Source organism: Formica exsecta, unplaced genomic scaffold (assembly GCF_003651465.1).
Source record: "Formica exsecta isolate Colony F162 unplaced genomic scaffold, ASM365146v1 scaffold222, whole genome shotgun sequence".
Lineage (NCBI taxonomy): Eukaryota > Metazoa > Arthropoda > Insecta > Hymenoptera > Formicidae > Formica > Formica exsecta.
Window position 1 is genome coordinate 480,816 of NW_021849518.1, and position 20,646 is coordinate 501,461.

Below are 20,646 nucleotides of genomic sequence, written 5' to 3' on the forward strand. Positions count from 1 at the left end.
GCGATCGGTTACCATTTGGAACTTTAATTGGTGGATCAGCAGTTTGAGATTTGAAATGCACGATCGCCACTCGTTTGTGTCTCGTGTACAATACGGTTACTCCGTTAGGTTTGTCACTCGACACAGTCTCTCTCTCGTGTCTTTGTTCGCTACCGGGTGTCACCGTGATCCAGCTAATTGGACGCGATGAATTCACCGCACAAGAAAGAGAGTCGCCTGTGAACAACCGGCGTTAACTTATTGTGTACTGGCTATTATTTATTTCTAATTAAAATAAATTTTTTTGTTCTCAATGAATCTCTTAGTTAGGTAATATGCTTGGATTTATTTTAATGAATTATCTTAAGCGAACATGGGAAGGTGGAAAGCAGTTTTACTTTTTTCAACGTTTAAAGGGAACGATTATTTCTCTGGGAACATTGTTTACAGGATTCACTTTCTTTTTCTTTTCTCAAATGAGCCGAGCATAATCATCGGGCGTAGTGAACCGCGTAAATACAAAGTTACAGGGAAACGAAAGCCACCGCCTTCCGCAGTCTTCGCGGACGCGAAGTCAACGGTCGTTAAATTTAATGGGCCTGCTTGTTAATTCCGTATGTAGCTCGCGTACGCAATTACAAATTACGCAAACGGTTGCGTCCCGGCGTGTAACGGGGCCCGTCGTGTACATTTTCATAATGCGTTGCCGAAGAGGTGGGAGAATTATAAGTGCAGCGGGGCACGAAACTCGAGCGGGACGCCCATCAAAATTTCGCGATGCTCCGTACTTAAGGCACGCTTTAACGATGACTCGCTGTCGAATTAATGCGTGAAATTGGCGCGAATAAGGTAAAGGCGCCGTCACACTTGCGGCTATTCCGGTGCACAAAACATCTTGCTCATCTCACTCAGCGAAGGAAAGGCGATCGTGTGCTAATAATGATATGTAAACGTGATTGTCGTACATTTGCATTAAAATTTTTGCCGTTCAGTCAACGCGTCGCGAAGACCTCACGCATCGACCATCAATGACGTCAGTTGACCTGTATACGGGAATCCATGCCATAGTGTCCTCGGGCACTTTCGTCGTGCTTATCGAGGACGCGCAGGATGGCATCTACTTAAATGATATCCGACATCAGGATAATCGCGTCTTAAGTTTAAACGCAGCATCAGAGATGAAAGAGAGAGAAAGGTAAAAAGAAAAAGAGAAAGAATTTACAACCACTTTAACGTTGTAAAAGTTTCTGTCGGCCGAGCACACCCCGTCGCGTGGATCGTTTTATATGAACAATAATTACTTATTGCTCAATTCTTTCTTGCAGAAAGAAGAACGAAAATGGATTGGGATTTGGGCGTAGGCGACTTTAACGCACGGTCGTAATTAATAATCGCATGGAAATTCGCGGCGGACGCACTTGTCATGCACGTGATAGCATTTATGCGTTAACGCGCGCGCTACGAGAAAGAGAGAGGAAAAGAGAGAGAGAGAGAGAGAGAGTGCGAGAGGTGGAGCGTTGCCTTTCAATTATAAATCGGCGGGCGCGTAACGGGCCGCGACGCTTACAAAAGGCGAGTCAATAAATCTGTCAATATTAATTCACGCCTAATTGATTCCATTAGCGTCGATTTTCTAGCCAAGGCCGTCCGGGACCTGTAATACACCGGTATTTCCCCGCCGTTCTCCGAACGCGCACCAAATGCATCGACTACGCCGGCGATTTGTCCGCCGAGGAATTTATTCTAAGATCGATCGAATCGAGTTCCCCGTAAGAGAAGAGGTCAGAGGTCGACTTCCTGTTACAGTCCATCATCGGGGACTTGTCGGATCGCCGGACATCATGTTACCACTGCGAGTAATGGCCCGCGTTGTTCCATATAGATAATAAATTTTATCGGAAAATACTTCGAAACAATTGAGTTTGTCCGAAAATATAAAAATTCCAAAAATTACGCAATCTTTTGCGGGGGAAAAAAGAAAACAATAGCCTTTATGAAAAAAGCATCGTCGATCATTCGCTATTTTTATATATCACACATATCGCGATGCATCGCTAATTTTCATATCGTCTTCATTTCGATGGTCTCATCGAATTCTGAGCATCGATTATATCCTCCTTGGAAAGATGGAGTCGTCAGTATTCGCCTACAATATAAGATACTCAAGGTCATAGGTCATCACTGTTACTGCCTGTTGGCTGTCACGACGTGTCCAGGCCGGCACGATTTCGTCATCCCTCGCTGAACAATTTCGCAAATCAGCGCGCGCCCGACGAATCTTTTTTTTTTCTTTGTGTTTCGTTTCTGCTGAGTCGTGACGAGTCTCCGATCTCAGATTTAGCCGATTCGTTCTTGCGACACTACATGGTATTGTACGTGTGCAGATCGAAACCAGTAAAAATAAATAACTGTCTCGCAGATATTTCACATCGCGTTCTTGTGCAACAACGATCATCATTTAGCAGTCCAACAATCATTTCACTTCTGTTTTCGCCAATCGATTCGTAACAAATATTATTACGCAAAATAATACATACAATTGATACAAATATACAAAATATTTTATAAATGTAACCGAGTTTTGCAAATTGAGTTTCAACGTTTGAGGAAAATGATGATGAATATATTCAAGAAGCAGATTTAAAAAAAAAACTTGTATAAAAAAAGTCGGAAATTAAATAAAGATACACGTAAAGAGATATTCAAAGATATTTATACATGCAGAAATCGATAAAGTCGTATGCGTATGAAGACAAAGAGCGGAGGCTCGGTAAGGATATGGTGGTCTCTGCCAGAGAGCAAGAGCAAAGGTCGAAAATTACACGGTTGACCGAGCGAACGCGAGAGAGGACTGCGTGACGATCGTTCCGGCTGCTGCGCGCAAACCCCCCTCGCGTCTCTCTTCTGTCTCCCCTCGGTCTTCATCCTCGGCCCCGCCGCTCCGCGTCCCTCGTTACCAGCGAGAGCGACTAGCCGTAATCAATTTCGCGCATTGATTAATACGAAGTAAATGAATACCTGGGAATATCGTTGCGCGAGCGGTCGAGATGATTTATCCGACGCGGGTCGGGGGGCGCCCGGCCACGCGTAATTATCATACGACAGCCGATTAAAATTGAACGCGGCCGCGCTCGCGTTCAACATCAATTTCAGCTAATTACATGCATTTTCATGTCCATGGACCGTGCGTGTTCACGGATCGACCGTGCGCGACGGAAAAATCGGCCGCTACGTGCCACGGACTCGAGATCTCCGGGGCCTTACCCGAGGTACCTTACCGGGATAAGCGATCGCGTCAGCGATCGAGGACGATGAACCCCCCACCGACGGACGGCGAGAAACTCTACCGGAAGGTCCGTACCCTCGGACGTTATGCCGGCCGGGGGCCGATTATCCTCGGTTAACGTTGGTAACGTGTCGGATAAGTGAGTGATTCTACCTAGGATGCGGTATCGTCGGATAATGGACCCGACATAACCACCGCGTAAATGTAAAAAGCGATTACATGCGGTCGCGCGCGAGATTGTTGCAGTCGAGTTACATCGCAGAGTTGGGAACGGGAATCGCCCATTGCCGCGGAGATTTGATCAATTGACAGGAACGAATTCCGCGTGATTTTTGTCTCCACGCCTTGTTTCCCCTATGTTGTTTCCCACGTTTCTCTCCATCGTTTTCTATTTTGTAACCTTCTATTTTTTATCATCTTCTATTTTGTAACCTGGTGTAAATTAGCTCCTGAATATTTCGTTAAAACAATATACGTCACATCAATGAATACATCATACATTTTGTACTTTCTACAGATTTCATTTAAATTTATATACATTTAGAATTGATGCTTTTATAGTAAATAGCACACACACGCACACTCGCAAGGACATACATTGATTTATATTTTACGGTTACAATATTACTATTTCTTTCCTAATATATTCGCGGTCTTATCTTCGATTGCGGCTTATTTGTCTCCACGCCTTGTTTCCCCTATGTTGTTTCCCACGTTTCTCTCCATCGTTTTCGCTCATCTTCTATTTTGTAAACTGGTGTAAATTAGCTCCTGAATATTTCGTTAAAACAATATACGTCACATCGATGAATACATCATACATTTTGTACTTTCTACAGATTTCATTTAAATTTATATACATTTAGAATTGATGCTTTTATAGTAAATAGCACACACACGCACACTCGCAAGGACATACATTGATTTATATTTTACGGTTACAATATTACTATTTCTTTCCTAATATATTCGCGGTCTTATCTTCGATTGCGGCTTATGAAAGCTTCCGCGCAACCCTCGCTTCTTTCTGACCCATGCAAGGCTGCGAGATCTTGCCTCAAAGTACATTTTCACTGATTAGCGCGGCGGATTACACGTGCTCCATTCTCCTTATTTCTGATTGGATCGCTCGACGTTTCATTCGTTGTACACATCTTTGCCTTACAAACTTCCTTATTCTTATCGTTCGTCTCAATCGGATTACTCGATTCTTGAGTAACGTAAGCTCGATCAGATGTTTTGATCAATTTCTTCTCACCGACGTGGGTTTCGCGCCTTTTGGTTATCTAAAGAGATTCATCTCTTGTTCGATTGTCTCAATGCTTTTTTTCGAAATTCTTTGTAAACTTGTGAAATTTTTTGAGACTATCGATAGCAAATGTTAACAATTGTTTGAAATAACTTGAGAAAATTATAAATAAAACATCTTCTATTTAGTTTATAATTAATTTAAAATACAAAGAAAAGTAAAATAAAATTTAGACTGAAAAAATTAACATTAGTATATTAGTATTAGTATATTAGTATAGAATACGTTAATTAAATGAGATAATGTTAACATGATAATGACGTGACATGACATTTCCTAAAAAAAAAATTTTCACCTTGAGACTCTGCATAATATTTCTGAATATTTATAAAACACGTAAAGCAAAAAATAAAAACACTTACTTTATATAATTAAAACCCAAGCTATCAATTAAGCCCAAGCTAATCCTACCCGTTATTGAGATCAATAATAATCTATGGTAATTTTAATTAGTCGATTCGTATAAATAACGGGGTGCCACGCTATTGCTGCGCGTGAACGTGGCCCGAGATACTACTGTGTCTCTTGATAAACGTTTAAGAGGATAATAGCAGATCGTCGATTTACAACACAACGACATGCTGCGCTGCCGGGCCGACGCGTGTAAACAAAAAAAAAAAAAAAAAAAAAGCCCCCGAGATTAAAAAGCCGCCGAGATTAAAACATCGAGAGGACCTTCCACGGCGCAGCCACGTCAATTAATATCTCGCGGGCCCATTATTAACGTCCGTGGAAAGCGACGGCGATACCGTGAAACGCCGGCTTCCCCGGCGACTTAAGGCGCTTCAGGAAACCGAAATAAATTACGGCGCGGAGAGAGGTGCATATTTAATTCGAGCAATTAATGCCGTCTTGTAAAACACGCCGTTGGGGGGGTGGCTGTTGCTGTAGCCCTCCCTCTTTCCTGGCAGTAATGAGCCCGATAAATCAACTGGCTCTGCACTCGAAACTTTGCGGATAACTTTGGGCTCCTGCAGTTTCTTGCCGGGACTTTCCGGGAGCGTATCTCGCGCGGGCTCGTCTAATTGATAAATGCGGACGAAAGGCAATGCGATATACAAAGACTCGTAAGAGGTATTTTCTTGCCGCTGTATCCTTGGATTTTTCACGCCGGAATCGAATTTTATACCGCGAAAACACATTTACCGATGTTACGACAGCTTTTATTAAAATTGTATCATAACTTTTTTCTACTGTCGTGTGTCTTATTTTTAAATTGAAAATGGTTGAAATAATAATATTATAAGCTCGTGCAATTTCTAATATTTGAATAAAATTACAGACGGGGAAACATTATAGGTAATTTATAACTCGGCTGATTTGCCAAAGTTGTACTTATCTGGAGGAGCCCCTCGCGCCTGAAAAGTCAATGATATACGGCGACTTGCGCTTAAACGCAATTACGAGGCGTGAAGCATCTTCTGCCTGTATCCACAAATCATTTAATCACCCCGGTTGAAAGACGCTTTCGCGCAAATTTCGCCGTAATCCTTCGTCGTTCCCCCGGATTTATGGCGATTAATTAGGCATAAAAATCTTGGTCGTTTAAAAAAAAAATGCCACAGATTGCCCCACTTAATCCCCGGCTAACCGCCTTCTGCGGTGGGGATGGCACCTCCTGACGTCCCGCTGGAAATTCATTAAAGCGATATCGCGTTTCTTCCCGGCGCACCCCCTTACATCGTAATGATGCGATATAACAAATCCGCTAATTAAATTGCGTCACAGTCTCGCGAAATTAATTTTTCTATCTCTGAAGCGAGTACTTAATTGACATCTAATTATTACACTAAATCGATAAACATTAAAGTGCATCCTTGCTAAAGCTACAATTAAACACATTTGTTTACATAGATGAGAATATGTATGCGTTGCATCATATTCCTTGTATTCAAAGCCTTAAGGATCACAAGAGTAGAAACGGATTAACTCTTTGTGCACAGCTGGTTTATCCAAGCGTGAATGTAGTCTCCGTAAGTATACGACCTCGTAATACGGCTTATTAAAATTACAAACGACCGGGTGAAATGGCCCGGGTCCAGACCGCATCTCGTCGAGGGACAGACCGCGACATAGCCGAGACAGCTCGTGACCAGAACGGACGGAGGGGTGATAGAGAGAGAGGAATAAGTTCCACGAGTCTATTCCACGAGGCTGCTTTATGCGAGCATCCGGAGACTCAACCGCTAGGGATTACTCTTCGAGGTCTGCACGGACTCGCGGTGACCGCGAGCAGACGAGCTCTCTCGCCACGCCATTCTGTCCTGGATTAATGTTATTGCTTTGCTTAGTCTTCTTGAACCACCTTCTTGTCCACCTTTTGTCAACGAAGCGGACGATTTATTGCGTGCCATATCGCGCTTAATCCTGAGGAATGAGAGAGAATTGCGACATATGGGTCTTATTAAAATTTTACCTAAACAAATGTCGCGTTTTTACGCTAATTAAAAAATTTATCATGCAGTTTCAAGTATTTTACGACTTTACACCATAAACATTAATAATATTCTTCAAATCGAGTAATTAAACGTCTTCAGAAACATTACCTTTCAAAAAGAATCAGATAGGCTGATTTTACATGAGTTTTCATTGTTATGCTCATTTTTTCTTGTCATGATCATTAATCGTTGTGATACGCTAGATCTAACGATTAACCCCGCTGGGAATAAACCCCGGATTGACGCCAGGACAAAAATCGGCGCCGCGACATTCGCTGGTGTGAACGCCACATTGGCGGCGATATTAATTACGATAATTGCTATCGGGTTGATAAATGACTGTCCGCGCGATCAGGGCGACGATCATGAACAAAGTCTATTCACGCCGCCGTCGTCGCTATCCGGCGTTTCGCGACAACGATCTCAGTCGCCGGTGTAATTAAAACTGGCTAATGAAGCTTCCAGGAGGATGTGCCGGTAGTCGCGCGAAAGTCCCGTATCTTGAATCGAAAAGAAAGCTCCCCTTCCTGGTCGCGATATTAATATTAAGTTTGCCGGATACTCGACGATCGAGTCGATCCAATCCTTCATCGACACCGTTTTGTCTCTGTCGATATTAATGATGTCACGCGTCGTGTTTATCATGTAAATGCAAATGTCGCACTGACATAGTCTCACGAAATGCGAACCCTATGCGAGTCGCGTCGCATAAAGATTTATTAATCGAAATTCAATCAAAACACGCGCGCACTTGAATCGTTGCGGACGCGTGATCTGTTCACAATCAATACTCGCACTTATGCTCGGACATGTGGTCGATACTCGTGGTTGAAACCCGCAAATCGCAACTATACTTATTGTGGAGAATCCGATACAAACTGATCCAGCAATTTTAAATTACATTTCTGTTATCCGTTGCAATTGCTGTGAGATTCGTTCGCAACCGCAAGAAAATGGCAGAATGCGCGGCGATGTCATTTTGAATCGAGGCAGTCGACTTTTAGCCCTGATATATTCGATTAATTATATATTTTATTATATGAATAGTACGGTAATTTTCTTTGTAATTTTATACATCTCCGTTTTTTCCATTGAACGAAAGCCTAATTTTATTCTGAAGGAATAAAAGCATCTAGTGGAGATTTATATTTTTGCTATTACGATGCAGTATGTGAAACTCGTGTTTTCTCTTATTCATCCTTCTTTTCCGCGCGCATTTACACCTATAATTTATAACAGTCACAAAGCCATCCGATGCGACGTCGCACGCGGGCGAGAGAGTTAATGCGCGGAGTTACACGATCCACATTCTATCGCGTCGGATGAGAGTGCAAGATGCCCCGAGACGAGAGCGGAGCGATAGAATTCACCGTGTCGTCACGATACATTCCGCCGGCGAGCTTAGTGTCGTCGAATGGAATGCCTAGAGTTCGTCCATCGAGTGTATTCGTCAGTTTGATACCGAGTGTCGAGTTCTTCTCCTTCTCTTTGATCTGCATGCAAAAAAAAATAAAATAAAATGCACAGACTACATTCGTCGAAGGGTGCGAGGGAGATGCCAGTGACAAGAGCCCTAATTACGCTAAACGATTTCCGAGGAGGGCAACGTGCTGTAGCTAACGATTGTAAATGCGGTGGACGACGAGAAAAGACGCAAGAGGCTCTCTCTCTCTCTCTCTCTCTTTCTAGTGAGGTAGCCGTCGCACCTTTCAAGAGGCCGTTCCACGTCCTTGCGTCGTGTGAATCGGGAGATTAGTCGATTCACGACGACCGCTGATTTACGGTCTCACACGGCCAGATGATGATACGCTAATGTCCGTAGAAGTATTATATATTCCATGGCAATCGCCGTGTGTCAAGCAAACAAAAGATCGGGAAAACGTGACTTTTAGAAACTCTTTTTTCGCTGCATCCGATTTTTTATTGCAAGTAGAAAAATGTCATTTATCTATCTGTATCTTCCTTGTTGCATATCATTTCTGTGGGTCGCTCATTAATAACAGCAAAACGATTGATCATCAAATATGATAAATTTTAAAGCATACAAATTTAAACAAAAATTTTTTTTTCGGCAGATCTTTTTCTCTAACATTTATCGATCGCGTTTTCTGTATTTTGGAGTGGCTATTAACTAACTGCACAACTATATTGGTCGACATGTCACTTTGAGCAATTTATTATAGCGAGCTAGCAATCGCGTTATCTAGCAGAACATCCGATACGATGGCCGGTGTGCTTTTCCCGAGATCGGAAAGCGAGACACGACTGAGAGAGCGGTATCATCGAAATGACGAGCGCAAACTCTTTGCCATGTGCAATAATTGCATAACATCGTCGTGACGTAGAAACTGAGCAAAGTTTGGACGTGACGGAGCTGGCGTACAATATCGACGCGCTCCTTTCCGAGAGAGCGCTCCCTCTTTAACGATCTCTCACACGATACGGTCTAATGACTGGCATAGGCACGTCCCTTTCTCTCTCTCTTTCTCTCGCTCCGCGGTCCGATACGGCATACGGAAGAAAAGCAACGTCGCGACTCTGCCTGCATCCCGGCCGGTTCGATGGACCAGAAATCGAGCTGCAAGTCACGACGAGCAGGGCGAGACGAGCTTCCGAGCTCTCGCGGCATGGACGAAACCTACACGTACTCGCACACAAACGTACGTTCCTCACCCGAATATATCTCCCCCCCGCGGATCCTTTCCTCTTCATGGAAGCGTGTTTCACGTTTTCTTTCTCCTCGTCTAGAGCGTTGTTGTGTGAGCGGCATCCCTTTCACGTCGCCCTCGCTCTCCTCGACGTGAAGAAGCCGCCGTAGAAATCCACCTTATTGACAGGTTCACGGCTCCCGAAGATATTCCCTCGCCGCATTATCCGTGGCACGTCTTCTCTCCACGTTGGCCCTCCCGGGGGCCGGTTTGCTTCGAAGTTAACATGTCGTCGGTGCTTGAAATAGATCGACTAACAGCGCGAGCCGCTTAAACCATCGAGCTTGAACGTTATACGCGATTAAAGCGACGATCTCGTGAAAAAATGCTTTCTAAAAATAAAAATATTATGCTCGCGTGTAATTTAAGATACGCGTTAACGATCAGTCGAAACGGCGCCTCCGAAATTTTAGCTCGCATGAATCTCGATCTGTGTTGGAGAAAATAATTTATTCCGCAAGAATCTTCTTCTACGTTATGTCCCCTTCGCGATACTCAACATCTCACGATATAACTTTGCCGGACTTAGGGACGCCGGAAAAGAGGGAAAAAAAGGAGAATACGCGTCCGTGTGTACGAATGGCAGCACCATTAACACCTCCCGGACAAATCACTCGATTTTCTCGGACGATTTTCCCGCAGCACGTCCGACAAATAAGGAAACACGATGTATCACCCGTGGGACGACGACAAGGGGGCGAGCCGGGCGAACGGGGGTGAACGGTCAGAGGTGGTTTACTGCTCTCCGGTAATGACGAAACAGATGGCCTCCTCTGCCTCCTCGTCTCCGACGTAAGGAGGCTCCCGACCGAAGCAAGAGACACGAGCATCCCGCAGGAAAGAGGGGACCGGATCTCTCAAGACCGAGGATCCTTGATGAAGTGCCGCCATTATCGGTGCAGGACAAAACCCACTTTCGCGCCGGCGGACGTACCCCGAGCGACTTTATTACCCGCGAACACACGCTTCCTGAAGTCCCACTGTGAGACTCGTTCGTGTACGAGATGCCAGGACCTTAACGAGCTTACCGGCTAGCGGGCCTTTTACTGCGCGCGACGGCTTAACTGCCGCCGCAGCATCACGGGAACGTAGCAAACACCGTTGTTGCTTGGATTTCGAAATGCGGGCGGTAAACGGTATGTAAGCGAAAACAGAACGCCGCTAATTGGCGGAATGGCGATTGTCCTATCTCATGATGATTTTTAATTAGGAAGATAGGACTTTATTAGTCGAATATATATGCGGGGCATTAATTCTCTTCTTTTTCCGCTCTACTTTATCTTAATAGTAGTTTTATCTTATTGCGTATATAATGGCTTATAAATCTAAAGAAGAGATCCGCGCGCGAGTTGCTCTTATATATATTTTATATTTTATCTTAAAAATTCATCGCTATCAAAATAACTCATACGTGACGCTACAGTAAAAACGTATATATTAATGCAATTTTGTACTTTCTCCCTCCAATTAATAATGCATCGTCCGTATATTTAATATTTTAATTTGAAATATTTTTTTCGGGAAAATTCTCTTCGCATACAAAGAATTTTATTATCAATTTTTACAATCAAATAAATTTTAAAAGGTATCGTCGCCACAGATACTTTACTAGATGTTCGATCGCCAATAATTATACATAAAATTCACGTGTTCGATTGATATACGAGGGCGATCGGGATTGGACGTGAAACATAAATGCGCGAAAAAGCCGCGACATCCTCGGCGTCCTTGTCGTTCTTATCTTCGTCGGGCTTGACTCATCGGTGCATCGTTAGTCGCATGCAAGTACATGTATACATTTGTGATGCAGCGCGTCGTAGCGTCTCCTCAGTAATGAAGCATTCATACCGATCGCGATACTTCTCTTTTCCCCGACGTAGCGCGATGACATAACGGTTAACCCCTCTCGAAACGCCCGGAGCGTGCAGGCGGAAAACGCGCGCGACCGTAAAACGCGAATTCAACCTACGAGAGATTAAATAGGACTTATCGCGCGCATCATAATTATCCGGCAAAATAAAAATGCATGGAATAACGTTAAATAGAAGATCGACTGCCTCGGAATCACGTGCGACGCGAAAAACGAGATGTTTCATCTAAGAGTTGATGAGTTTGAAAAAAAAAATGTTTTTGATGAGAAATATTCAGGAGAGGTATTCAGGATCAAAAAATATAATACATCATCTTTGCTTAAATAATACAATATATCTTTTATTTAAATATCTATGACAATCATGGGACTAATCTGTATGAGTGATTCAAACGATTTATGTTAGTTAATATCTAAGCAAACTTCATAAAGAGGTAACATATTTCCCAAAATATATCGTAGTTTATATCAAAGTATCAAGTGAAAAAGAGAAAGAGAGAAGGAAATAATTTATGTTAAAATTGCCTTGATGTAAATATTCAAATTTAAAAACAATACATATATTGTAGATTAAATTTAATATATAAAACTTTCTTAATTCTCACAATTTAGACACCTAAATATCAAAAACATCTGACAACTTTATAATTTCAACATATTTTTCTCGACTATAATTTTCAAATATACGGTGTTTAAAGATTGACGTTGTAATCCCGAGTGTCGAACTAGTCTATCGCGCCAGCAGCTAAACAGCAACGACGGAGATCATCAGCCCGCGGTAAGGCGCAGCGAAAAACTTTATGAACGGTTTATGGGCGCAATAATCCGCTCGTGAGTAACACAATACAGGCTAATTATAGAGGACGAGGTCCAGCCTGGCCGTCAGGCATTAACGTACGCGTTAAACTCACGGCGCGACAGCCTGGGTGGCTTCCCCGCGCCACTCTCCTTTTATTATTTTCTCGTCTCTCCTCGCAACTCGCGCGCGCACTTTGATCCTCGCGTCGCTAATGCGTCTCTGTTATTTCAGTCCTTATCCGTGACAGCTAGACCACCGACAGCCGCGGAGGCGACTTTTCGATTCGTGTAAACCGATCCCGGGATAGCCCCCTTCGCAGCGACGTGCCACGAAACCGATCCATCTCGACTCGCTCGTCGGCCAAAGTCATTTCGTGCACGATCGGGATCGATATCGAGATTTTTGAGAAAACAATGCGACAGAGAGACGTTATTTGCGATTGTCTCTTAATGAGCGAGTCTTAATGATGCAAACTTTAGCACGAGGGAGAGCTGTTGATTAGACTAGCTGTGTTAAGCAGATTATTAGATCAAGGATGACAGCTATAAAATAGTTACTAAAATCTCGGATTTAGCTGACAAAAATATAATACTTCACGAATCAGAAATATTTTATAATATATGAAATATTATTTAACTTTTACTTGTTCGATATAATATGAATTTAAATTTTACTTTCCACAATTAAACATTATAATCCATAATACATATTGTATATATCTTGTATATTTTACATCACATGTACAAAATATCTTATAAATTATTAATTTTTTTTTTTATAATTCTATCTTAATATTTTTATGTGCAGAATAATAAAAATAAGATAGATATATTATAAGAGAGATAGACATAAATATACACATATGTCTTGTCTAAATTACTAGAATCATTTTTTGTAAGTCCACATAAAGATAAAATTTTATAATAAGTATCGAATAGCATCATCGCGCACCGATTCAAAGAATGATTAGCGATAGCAAAAATGCGATAGGACAAAGATGGAACCGATCTATTTTGTACGGAAACGAGAAATCGAGTCGGCGAGTTAGGCAGATCGACGTCGAAAGTACAAAAAGCAGCACCCTTGTCTCGGGTGACGGGGCGATTTCGACGACCCTCGTTTTGTAAACTAGGCGCGAGGGAATTTTCGGCTAAAAAGCGGGTGATTAATGGTCGCTGCTGTCTAAAAAGCTCCCCGCTCTCTATCTCTTTTTCGCTCGATGCGCGCATCAGAGAGTTCCTTAGGGCCGCACGCCCGTAATTGATTCCGGATTACTTGTCGCAGACAAGGAGCGAGACGACCATCACGAGATGACTCTTGACATTGCGGTAGTATACACTCTCTGCGTGACAGAATTTTTGTTGTCGGATATTTTTTTATTGATCTCTTGAATCAAACTTGGTGTATTGATAATAATAAATAATATTACAATAGAGTTCTTTCGATTTTTTTAAGCAAAACTATTTATGATGATCTGCTTCAAATTATTGCTTACGATTCTCTTACGATCTCGAGAAACATCGAAATGGGTTTCTCCTCAAGCATTTTCCAAAATTTTCGACTAACGGGCTTCTGTCGTGCCTGAGGACGGCAGGAAGCGAGGAGGACCTCTAATATTTCAAAGCGCGCGTTGAGAGCGGCAGGCGAGCGAGCACGCGGAATGTGCTAGGAGTAATTTGAACAAACGTACGACAACGTCTCATTTGTCACGCGAGTGACACGCGAAGTACGAGCGACACGGTGTGCTGTGCGTCTACGCGCCAGAAATACCGGCGATGGACACACTTTTTTTGTCGCCCGTCGACGACCATCTGGGCGGAATCCGGTCGTAATGAGAGCTATGTGTCAGAGGGTTTTTATTTTTGTGCCGAAAGGATAGAAACGCGATCGGCGGATCTGGAACGAAAGGGAATGATGCCGAACAATTTAAAAATACTGTAAATTTTTCGCATTCTTGCTTAAAATAAGTATATCTTATTAATTATTCAAATATCGATGACGTTGTTATATTGCGACAGTATTGTCGCAAAAGCATTAAATTAAATATTAAATTATACGAGTCTACGACTGGATCCAAATCTCTCTTCAATCACGCGGAAAAATATTGATTTCGCGATTATAGTGAGGATTTTCATCGAAATCCAACCCGAAATTCAGACTCGGTACAACCGGGACATATCGGCCAGTGTTTGCGAAGCGCAAACGCCGCTAATTAAAATCTCTTGGCCTTCCTCGTCCGGTCATCAACGAATGCCCTCAGGCTGTGAGAATGGTCAACGTTCCTCGAGCTTTTGACCCTTTTACCTAGCGCCCAATCAATCGACGATTGCGAGGAAGATTTTCAAACTATCCATTTAAAGATGATTATTTTCTCTCTATTTTCTCAAAATTTTAAAAATTCTTCTGATAACATAACGTTCAATGCTTATATTGTCGCAATATATATATGTATATCTTGTTAAATTTATTACTTAAAATTAGAATCTAACTAATTAAAATAAAATCTTGGACATTTATTCTAAATTTTTTTCTTTCGAGGAAACGGCGCTCGTCATCCACTTCCGCATGATATACTATCAAACCTCGTTTTTGGTAGCAATATATTTATGGCCACAGGCGCCAAGCGTATGGAGTCTCGGTTACGAGCTCGCGCGCGAGACCAATGACGTATCATTTTTGATGTTCTCTTAGTATCGCTCGTAGATGGAATAAATTTTTGAATGGATGAAACATATGCTACCCAACATCCGTAAAGACTCGTAATTATATTGATCGTATTGAGGGTTGAAATTTATTGTACGCGAGGAATTCATGCGGTGCCTGTATAAAACTACACTACAAAATTTTATATATAATTTGAATATTGAAAATTACGATACATTTGATATATAATGCGATAATTTAATTATTTTACATTCTTTATGCGTAAGAAATGTCAAAAAGTCAAACGAGTAAGTAACAGGAAAAGAAATCAATGTATATAATATATAAATTTTTATTTAATTTTCTCTTTCAAACTTGCACCTAATATTTTGCGTTGCTTTACAATTTCAAAATTCTCAATTTGATATATAATTTTTATACAAAATCTATATCTAAACAATTTCAAGCGGTAAAAATTTGATAAATGTATAAAGAATTTTATTTTAAATTATTGTTACCTAATATTTTACCAAATTTTTTCACAAGTCTTTACAAATTAATGACATTTTATGTTTTATATTGACCTCTCAGCTTCAAAGCGCAGGTTCCATTCCTGAACCGGAGGAAAAGAGTTTGCTGCTATTAATAATCCCGCATGGCGCGTGCGGACGCGACAGTCGTATGTCACTAACGGGTGGCACGAAATGTTTGTTTGGCCGCGGTGGCCACTGGTTTGACAAACACGGTCGTGCTGCGAGGAGAATATCCGACGAATAGCGAAGGGGAGTAGCTTGCTTAACGGGGGGACATTTGATATTTTCACAAGCTGCCAGGCAGGCGTCGCGACGCGTCGCGTCGCGTCACATCGGAATAGAAATAGTGCGGGAGATCGCGAGCTTTGAGAGAAGGAGTAAGCGGAGAGATTTATCAGCTTTTAATGGCCCGGCGCTCGTAAAAAGCTGTAGCCGAGATTTTGTCAACGACTTTGTCAAAGTTATATCAACAGGGGCTCGTTGCCAACAGCTGGCCCAGGCTGCCAAGTTATTTCGAAATTAACGACGACTTGTTTATGGGTGACGACATCACCGCCGCTCGTCGCTCTCCGAATCTTCTTCGCTGCGCAAACGGCTCTTCGGGGAAGGCGCCTTTGCGCGAGACTTTGTAGAACAATTTGTTTACAGGGATGCATCAGCGGAATAAACGAAAGGTCCCGAACCGTTGTCGTTGAATGGATCGCGTTTGGCGAACGCGCCGAAGTGAAATGTTTATGCGACGCGACTAAATTTAAATGACCGAATTTTCCGTTTGTGTTTGACACTTCCTTACCACCAAACGCGTGTGTTCGAAAGTTACATATGTGAAGTTAGTATCTCCTTTCACGTAATTTCGATATAACATAGAGTACTAACTTTTCCCAGCAAATAGAGTTTCAGAATCCCTGATACGTTTGAAATTTAAAGTAAAGTTTAATTTACCGCAATTTATGATGTTTTGTCAAAGATATTTTTGCTTAAGGATGTACGCACATAAACAATTGTAATATACATACATATATAATATACAAATAATAAATTACTCACTCCAGGGTTGTTCCGCTGGCGTCCGATGCCATCTAGGCCTGCTCCTCCTCTCAGGTTGTCAGGGTCGTCAGGGTTGTTTTTGAATTCCTGTACTTACACGACACTCTCGAATTCCACGATTGCAAAGCAATATCCCGTTTCGTGCAGAACCGCTTGTCGGAACAGAGCATACTTTTGAAATACAAGCAAAGACGTGATAAACGCGACTATATATATATATATATATATATAGCTTTCCCTTCAAGATAAACCTTCCAGGTACTGAGCCCTCTCACCAACATCAAGGTGTATCCATTTGGAGGTTTATATTATCTAATTTTGTAATATAATATATAATTTGTAATTTATTTTATAATTGAGAGATTATACCTCATTAGATATATCTCATTTCAACATAATTTTATTTAAATGGATTAATCGCGAGAGCTATGCGCTTCGATAAAGAGCCGCCGTTATTATATAGTTATGTAAAATATATATATTCAACGTTTCGTAAATAATTTCATGTCAGATATTCTTTTCCTCTTATTTTTCATTTCGTAACTATTCGTTTTTCATGTATTTGACGTCGCGACGCTACCGCGTCGACGACATTGTTGCTTTTTTCTATACTCGTTTCCAAGAATGAACTCCGTTATTCGCGCAGCTAATAATTATCGCCGGCTGCTAATAATTTTACGACATAATGCAATTTGGTTCTCCGCGCGGCCGAGCGCCGGGGAGCTGAGTCGCTGCGCTCAGGATGTTTGAGACGCGATCAGCTTATTCCACTCCGATGAACGGCCAAGTAACAATGATGCGATTAAGCCCCTTGGCAAATTATGCCATTACACATTAGCTACATGTCTGTTTGCCTCTGCCTCTTGGCACTACGCTTCCGCTCGTGTACTTAATGTCAAGCAAGTCACGCATAACAAATTGAACATTCAGCGACTGTCGCGCATTTAGCGCGAATACACGCGCTTTTATGGCGATTGTCCAACGTTTACTATAAATTAGATACAACGGCGTGCGCGCCCAGGTGATCTAATTTAAATGCCCGCCATTGTGAGATTTAACGACGCGACGATAACAGGTTTGATAAGATCGACGAGCGAGCTTCGGCCGATATTTATTCTTCTCGAATCTTTAACGCGAAACAAGATATAGATGGCGATAAATAGATAATTGCAGGATAACAGAATATGACAGATACTCATCCATATTGAATTCCAGTCGGGTTAATCATTATTGCCGCGGGATATTAATGTCGACAGCCTTTCGGTGTTAATATCTTCAACGTTCTATCAAACGCTATCATCGTTACGTGCTCATTTCACGTACGTGTTTATTAACATTTTTGTCGGATCATTTTTTCGCGGGAATAATAATAGGAGAGAGAAATCGAACGAACCAGCCGATTTGTGGTCAGTAATCGGTAGCGACCGATGTAATGATCAGCGGAGGTAGATGCAGCAATTAGAAGAAATGACAGTCCTCGCGCGGTTCAACGGAAATGATACCGCTGGGAAAAACTAATTTTTGCCGTCTCGTATCTTGGGAGATTGTCAGTGTTGTGTTACGCAGATAAATTCACCGTTGCTCGTTTAATCAAAGTCGCGATGATCGCTGAAACGTTCATCATCGGGGATTCGATTCGTGGACAATCAAACGTTCGTCACGAGCGGCAATTAATATCCGTAGAGGGGGTAGCACAGGCGTCGGAATTCTCGAGGGTTTATTGCATTTCTTTTTCCGTTAACGAGGAAACGATATCGGTGAGCGCGTCGAACAAACTACGACGGGGTTTGTCGTGGTGCGAGACCGTTTATCGATCGCTGCGCCTCGAAAAATGAGTCACAGTTCACATAGCCGTATTGGGAAAAATCATTGACAGATGCGGAAATGGCTGAACATAATTAAATAGAGCTCAATTAATTAAACCCAATAAATTTAATCTACGTCAATTAATTACCTCGATTAATTAATTAAATATAACTATTGAAACGCGCAAAAGTAATATATCTCCCACTTATTATTGATTAAAGAGCTAAAAATCAATTATATTTAACTTTAACATCTTTGCTCTCTTGCATTAAGGTTTTAGACTTTGTTTTGGACTTTAGATTTTGATGATACCTCAAATTATCAAAATTAAAAACACATTTATCATTTAATTCATAGAAGAAGCAAATGTTACGTTTCCGTTTCATAAAAATTCATCAACCGGAAAGCAAGTTGCGGAAAATTTATGCCGAGCCAAGTCAAGAGGTAGAACTTGACAATGGGCAATTTATTTTGCGCGATGCCTGGAATCCGGCTCCGCTTAATTACTAACTTCCGAATGAGAATAGCGAGCGACAGATGTTTCGTCGGTGGTGTGGTGTGATGACTTTCGCGTTCGCGAAAGACGTTTTCCATTTTCCGACCATGGGAAAGGACAGCCGGCCTTATCCACGAGAGACGAAATACTTTCGCCGCGTTCGCTTTTCGCAAATTACAGTACGCAATATCGGATCCTTCGTGTATCTCGCAATCGAAATAGTTATACGCGTTTATTTATAAAATTCTAACATGCATGTATCGTTAATCTCTTTTTGGTTTTTTTTCTCTTTATTTTCTATTATTTTCCAACCGTTCGCAACCGCGGTATAAAACAAGGATACGAAACCAGTTTCACTTTCCTCCCGAAAGCTGTTAGTTTTCTCAGCCGGTCTACGCGGTCGCTATAAAATTAAGTCGACACTCACGACTGCCAAGATCACGTGTGTAGATTTCACTTTGTACGCAACCCTATGATATCATGATCGGAAAACACTCCGCGCAGAGCCCGGACTTGGCCGTCTACCAGGACGCGCGATTAGGCTACGACGTGCTCCAGTAATATTGTAACCACGTTTGCTCTCGCAACGCAAACACATCCGCCAACATCCGGCCGGCGATCTTCGCGTGCGTTCGAGGCATAAATTTCGTTTCGCAGCGGGTATTTCGGCGCGCGTAAACCGCGAATCGACGTGTCAACGAATCGCCGGCGATTCCCTCGACAAGGTTCGCGCCGTGGTCTGCGGTTGACGTCGATTAATCACATACGCACACACATAAAACACATACACATACATGCACACCATCGGGTGTACATTCGATCGACTATGTACACTTGGTTCGATGTGTGCGATTGTGTGTGCGCGCACGTTGTCGGCAACGACGCGGCGGTGACTTGCAACTACGCCCGCCGCCGCCTATCATATTAACGGGTAATTGAAAGATATCCGGCCGGAAAGCGGCGCCGTGATTTTTTGTGATGTCACTACGGGGCCCGCGATCTGCGGCCAACGATCGCGGGGTGACTTGCGCCCGAGGCGCGACCACTCGAGCGGAATCACGTCGTCTCACTATGGGATACTGACTGAGTGTGTACTGTATATGCAGGAGACACTCGTTATACACAGCCCTCGGTCTACCTGCCTCACAGCAGTTTCTGCTACGCTCAAAATTTGGAAAACGGTTGTCTCACACATTTCACATTGCTGAAATTACGAATATATATGTTTGATATGCAAGCTTACGAAATATTGTAATAGCCATGTCTATGTCACGTTTGTAATATTTATGCATCTATATAATTCATTCGCTAAAAACCACCTCACTGCAAACGGAAACGGTCGAATAAAGTTATCATTTATTTGGAAAATTCAATCATTTCTCGTTTATTTTTTCTTTCGCGGCCAATAATTAAACATAATACACAAGAATAAGATCCTCTTTTTCATAAACGGAATACTTTGTTATCATTATACGGTTATTAATATCGATAAAAAGAAAGTTAGAGATATTGAATATCCATTACATTTTTTAATTTACATTTTTAAATTAGATTTCTAAAATGATTTATATTTGTTATTCCAATCTTTTTCATGTCGGAGTAATAATTATTATAATGATACATACTGTCCGCAAAGCGATATCGCTAGCCAAAATGAACAAGATTATCCTGCATCGGTGTATCATAAAACCGCGCACGTGTTAAAGTCCGCGACATCGTAAACAAAGACGCT